The sequence below is a fragment of the Phacochoerus africanus genome, chromosome 16, assembly GCF_016906955.1.
Source record: "Phacochoerus africanus isolate WHEZ1 chromosome 16, ROS_Pafr_v1, whole genome shotgun sequence".
Lineage (NCBI taxonomy): Eukaryota > Metazoa > Chordata > Mammalia > Artiodactyla > Suidae > Phacochoerus > Phacochoerus africanus.
The window spans coordinates 11,458,775-11,464,774 of NC_062559.1; positions in this window are offsets into that span (position 1 = coordinate 11,458,775).

Genomic DNA, 6,000 nt, shown 5'->3' on the forward strand with positions numbered 1-6,000 from the left:
GTAAAGAAACTGATTTTGCAGTTCTCGCCGTAGGGCAGCGGGAATGAATCCAATTAGGAACTATGAGGTTGCGGTGGGATCCCTGGCCTTTGCTCAGTAGGTTAAGGATCCAATATTGCCGTGAGCTGTGGTATAGGTTGCAGACGTGGCTCAGGATCTTAAGTTGCTGTGGCTGTGGCATAAGCCAGCAGCTGTAGGTCTGATTAGACCCCTAGCCTGGGAACCTCCACATGCAGCGGATGTGGCCCTAAAAAGCAAAAAATAAATAAATAAATAAATATATAAATAAAAAGAATGTCAAGAGGAGAAAAGTTGTAAACATAAGTCAAAAATCTCTAGAGGCAAGCACAAGTAATAGGCACTGTTTTTGTCCAGGAACTTTTTCTTTTCTTTTCTTTTCTTTTTTTTTGTCTTTTTGCCATTTCTTGGGCCACTCCCTCTGCATATGGAGGTTCCCAGGCTAGGGGTCAAATCGGAGATGTAGCTGCCTACCTACACCAGAGCCACAGCAACGCGGGATCCGAGCTGTGTCTGCAACTTACACCACAACCCACAACCTCATGGTTCCTAGTCGGATTCGTTAACCACTGAGCCACGACGGGAACTCCCAGGAACATTTTTTTAAAAGTACACCCCAATCAGAAACGATAATTCGTAATAACTTTTAACTTTTTTGAGCAAATAGGAACTTTTTGTTAACACGATTTAATAAGAGAATGCCAGTATTAATGAGGGCTAATAGAATACTTTATTGAAAAAAGTTATCTTGTACTGTGGCACAAAATACCTCAGTCATTTTCCAGAAAGACAACTCAAATTGTAATTTTCTCCTTTGGGTGAATGTTCGTGTAATAATTTTTAATAACAGATTTATTAATACATATTTATATATCATTATTAAGATATACAAAGATATATAAATGTACAAATAGATGATAAAAAAGGTATTAATTTTAGCCTTAATACATAATTATACCGAATTTATAATCTTAATCATGTGTAATGTAACAATTTATTTGATAAAGAGACAAATTATATTTACTATCCTGTCTCGATATTTGTATTTTTCTGTATCTACTGCTAAGCCTGTAAGGATTGCCTCTGCATCAGGGCCCAAGAAACAATAATTAAAAACAATTGTCGTGAGTTCCCGTCGTGGCGCAGTGGTTAACGAATCCGACTAGGAACCATGAGGTTGCGGGTTCGGTCCCTGCCCTTGCTCAGTGGGTTGACGATCTGGCGTTGCCGTGAGCTGTGGTGTAGGTTGCAGACGCGGCTCGGATCCCGCGTTGCTGTGGCTCTGGCGTAGGCCGGTGGCTACAGCTCCGATTCAACCCCTAGCCTGGGAACCTCCATATGCCGCAGGAGCGGCCCAAGAAATAGCAACAACAACAACAACAAAAACAATTGTCAATATTATGTGACTGATCAGTTGTGGTGAGCATCTATTATTTCTTCTGTCTAGCACTCCTACCATCTTCTGAAGTCTTCCCTCTATCTTTAAAAAAAAAAAAAAATGTTCCTTTACTTAATCTAGTCATGTGGTTATCACACATGCTGCTGATCGTATTATCTTTCCAAGTTTCTAGCCAGTGTCAATTGGTCCAGAGAATGGCCACATAAAGTAGGTGGGGTTGAACAGAGGTCCTGTTAGGAAGAGTAAGATGATCTGAGAGAATGTAACTGGCAAGCAAAGAAAAGCAGTGACAAGTGATGGAGAATGTCCTGCTGGAGTCTGCACTCCATGATTCAAGCATTCCCAAGGTCCAGTCCTTCTTGCTGCTACATGAACCAGAAGGAAGCATGTAAGAGGACTTAGAAGGAGAGATATGTGAAATAGAGGGAATGTATTTGGTCAAAAACAAATCAAGAATGTTTTTAGGAGTTCCCGTCGTGGCGCAGTGGTTAACGAATCCGACTAGGAACCATGAGGTTGCGGGTTCGGTCCCTGCCCTTGCTCAGTGGGTTAAGGATCCGGCGTTGCCGTGAGCTGTGGTGTAGGTTGCAGACGCGGCTCGGATCCTGCGTTGCTTTGGCTCTGGTGTAGGCCGGTGGCTACAGCTCCAATTGGACCCCTAGCCTGGGAACCTCCATATGCCGCGGGAGCGGCCCAAGAAATAGCAACAACAACAACAACAGCAACAACAACAACAAAAAAAGACAAAAAAAAAGAATGTTTTTAGTTTTTATTTTTTTGCTTTTTAGGGCCGAACCCACGGCATATGGAAGTTCCCAGGCTGGGGGTCCTATCAGAGCTGCAGCTGCCGGCCTACGCCACAGCCACAGCAATGCCAGATCCTCAACCCACTGAGCTAGGCCAGGGATCAAACCCGCATTCTCGTGGATACTAGTCAGATTTGCTTCCACTGTGCCACAGTGGGAACTTCAGGAATGTTTTTAGTAGACATAAACGTGAACAAGGATTTGAAGATTAAGAATATCTTGTTACATTATATATGATGGAGCCCATTATGTTTGATGTTCTCTATATGCAAAAATTTCTTCAGGTTTATTTCCAGGTATAAAGAGGGCAGAAAATAATTTGACATGATTTGAAGAGTGATGTTTAATGCAGCTGCATTCTGATAATGCAATCTGACAATTTCGTCAGGTGCTTTTAAGAAAAGTTACTTAAACTTGGAAATCATATGGGGTATTGTTTCACAAGCTCCTTCAATGATTATTTAATTCTCTAGGACTCCTTTTTTAAAAAATTGAAATGTAATTGATTTACAGTGTTGTTGGTTTCAGGTGTAAAACACAGCGATTCAGTTATAAATACATATACATATATATTTATACCTTTTCAGATTCTTTTCTCTTATAGATTATTACAAAATATTGGGTATAGTTCCCTGTGCTATACAGTAGCTCCGTATTGGTTAGCTATTTTATTTTTTAAATATTTATTTATTTATTTAACTACTTGCCTTTTGTTGTTTTTCTGGGGGGAGGACACATCTGCGGCATATGGAAGTTCCCAGGCTAGGGGTCAAATCGGAGCTGCAGCTGCCAGCCTACACCACAGCCACATCAACGCAGGATCTGAGGCACAACTGTGACTTACACCATAGCTCACAGCAACACCGGATCCTTAATGCACTGAGCAGGGCCAGGGATCGAAGCCACATCCTCATGGATACTAGCCGGGTTCATAACCTGCTGAGCCACAACATGAACTCTGGTTATCTATTTTATTTATAGTAGTGTGTATATGTTAATCCCAAACTCCTAATTTATCCCTTCCCCAGCGTTTTTTCCTTTGATAACCATAAATTTATTTTCTATGTCTGTGGGTCTATTTCTCTTTTGTAAATAACTTCATTTGTATCTTTTTTTTAAAGATTTCACATATAAGTGACATCATATGATATTTATCTTTCATTTAGTACGATAATTTCTAGGTCCATTCATGTTGCTCCGATTTGCATTATTTCATTCCATTGTATAAAAATACCACATCTTTATACATTCATCTGTTGATACACATTTAGGTTGCTTCCATGTCTTGGCTATTGTAAACAGTGTTGTAATAAACATTAGGGTGCATGTATCTTTTCAAATTGTTTTTTTTCGCAGATATATGCCTTGGAGTGGAACCCTGGATCATATGGTAACTATGTTTTTAGTTTTTTTTAAGGAATCTCCAAACCGTTCTCCTTAATGGCTGTTCCAATTTACATTCCCACCAACAAGTATAAGGGTTCCCTTTTCTCTACACCCTCTCCAGCATTTTTTTTTTTGGAGACTTTGATGATGGCTATTCTGACTGGAGTGAGATGTTGCCTCATTTTAGTTCTGATTTGCATTTCTCTAATAATTAGCAATGTTGGATATTTTTTGTGTGCCTGTTAGCCATCTGTATGTTTTCTTAGAAGAAATGTCTACTTAGATCTTCTGCCCATTTTTTTTATTAGGTTTTTGATATTAAACTGTATGAGCTGTTTGTATATTTTGGAAATTAATCCCTCGTCAATCTCATCATTTGCAAATATTTTCTCCCATTCTGTAGGTTGTCTTTTCATTTCGTTTATGGTTTCCTTTGCTATTCAAAAGCTTTTAGGTTTAATTAGGTCCTATTTGTTTAATTTTGTTTTTATTTCCATTACTCTAGGAGATAGATCTAAAAAGATACTGTTGCAATTTATGTCAAAGTGTTCTGCCTATATTTTTCTCTAGAAGTTTTATAGTATCCAGCCTTACTAAATATAAGGTCTTTAGGAGTTCCCATTGTGGCTCAGAGGAAATAAATCTCACTAGTATCCATAAGGACGTAGGTTTGATCCCTGGCCTCACTCAGTGTGTTAAGGATCTGGCGTTGCTATGAGCTGTGGTGTAGGTCGCAGACATGGCTCAGATCCTGTGTCGCTGTGGCTGTGGTGTAGGCTGCCAGCTGCAGCTCCGATTTAACCTCTAGCTTGGGAACCTCCGTATGCTGTGGGTGTTGCCCTAAAAAAGACAAATATATATGTATATATGTGGGTGTATCTATATACATATTCTTTAATCCATTTTGAGTTTATTTTTGTATATGGGGTTAGGAATGTTCTAATTTCATTCTTTTATATATAGCTGTTTTTCTCACACCCTTTATTGAAGAGACTATCTTTTTTCCATTGTATATTCTTGCCTTGTATGTTGTAGATTAATTGACCATAGGTGCATGGGTTTATTTCTGGGCATTCTATCCTGTTACAATGATCTGTATTTCTGCTATTGGGCCAGTACCATACTGTTTTGATGACCATAGCTTTGAGGTATATTGTGAAGTCAAGAAGCCTGATTCCCTCAGCTCCATTTTTCTTTTTTAAGATTGCTTTGGCTATTTGGGATATTTTGTGTTTCCATACAAATTAAAATTTTAAAAAAGCCTTTTCTGCATCTATTTTTTTTTGTCTTTTTGCCTTTTTTGTTGTTGTAGTTGTTGTTGTTGCTGTTGCTATTTCTTGGGCCGCTCCCGCGGCATATAGAGGTTCCCAGGCTAGGGGTCTAATCGGAGCTGTCGCCGCCGGCCTACGCCAGAGCCACAGCAACGCAGGATCCGAGCCGCGTCTGCAACCTACACCACAGCTCACGGCAACGCCGGATCGTTAACCCACTGAGCAAGGGCAGGGACCGAACCCGCAACCTCATGGTTCCTAGTCGGATTCGTTAACCACTGCGCCACAACGGGAACTCCTGCATCTATTGAGATAATCACATTGAATAAATCTTCAACTTCACACTGATTGATTTGCAGATAATAAAAAATTCTTGTTTCCCTGGGATAAATTCCACTTGATCATGAAGTATGATCCTTTTAAGGTATTGCTGGATTTGGTTCCCCAGCATTTTGTTGAAAGTTTTTGCATCTATTTTCCTCAGTAATTTGTGTGTGTGTGTGTGAGTGAGTGTGTGTGTGTGATATCTTAGTCTGGTTTTGATATCAGAATGAGTTTGGAAGTGTTCCTTCTTCTACAATTTTTTGGAATAGTTTCGGAAGGATAGGTGTTAAGTCTTCTTCCAATGTTTGGTAGAATTTGCCTATGAAACCAAATTTGATCCTGGACTTTCGTTTCTTGGGAGTTTTTAAATTACTGATTCAGTTTCAGTACTGGTAACTGCTCTGTTCATATTTTTGATTTCTCCCTGGTTCAGTCTTGGGAGATTGTACTTTTCTAACAATTTATCCATTTCTTCTAGGTTGTCCATTTTATTGGCATATATTTACTTAAAATGGGGTCTTACGTCCTTTGCGCTTCTGTCATGTCAATTGTAATCTCTACTTTTTCATTTCTAATTTTGATTTGGGCCCCCTCCCTTTTGTTTCTTGATGAGTCTGGCTAAAGGTTTATCAATTTTGCTTATCTTTGCAAAGAACTAGCTTTTAGTTTCACTGATCTCTTCTCTATTTGTGTAGCTTTGTTCCACCCCTGTTGGTTGTTTGGCCTGAGGCATCTTAGCACTAGAGCCTACAGGCTAACTGGGCAGGGCCAGGTCTTGGTGCTAATGACCCAAGCA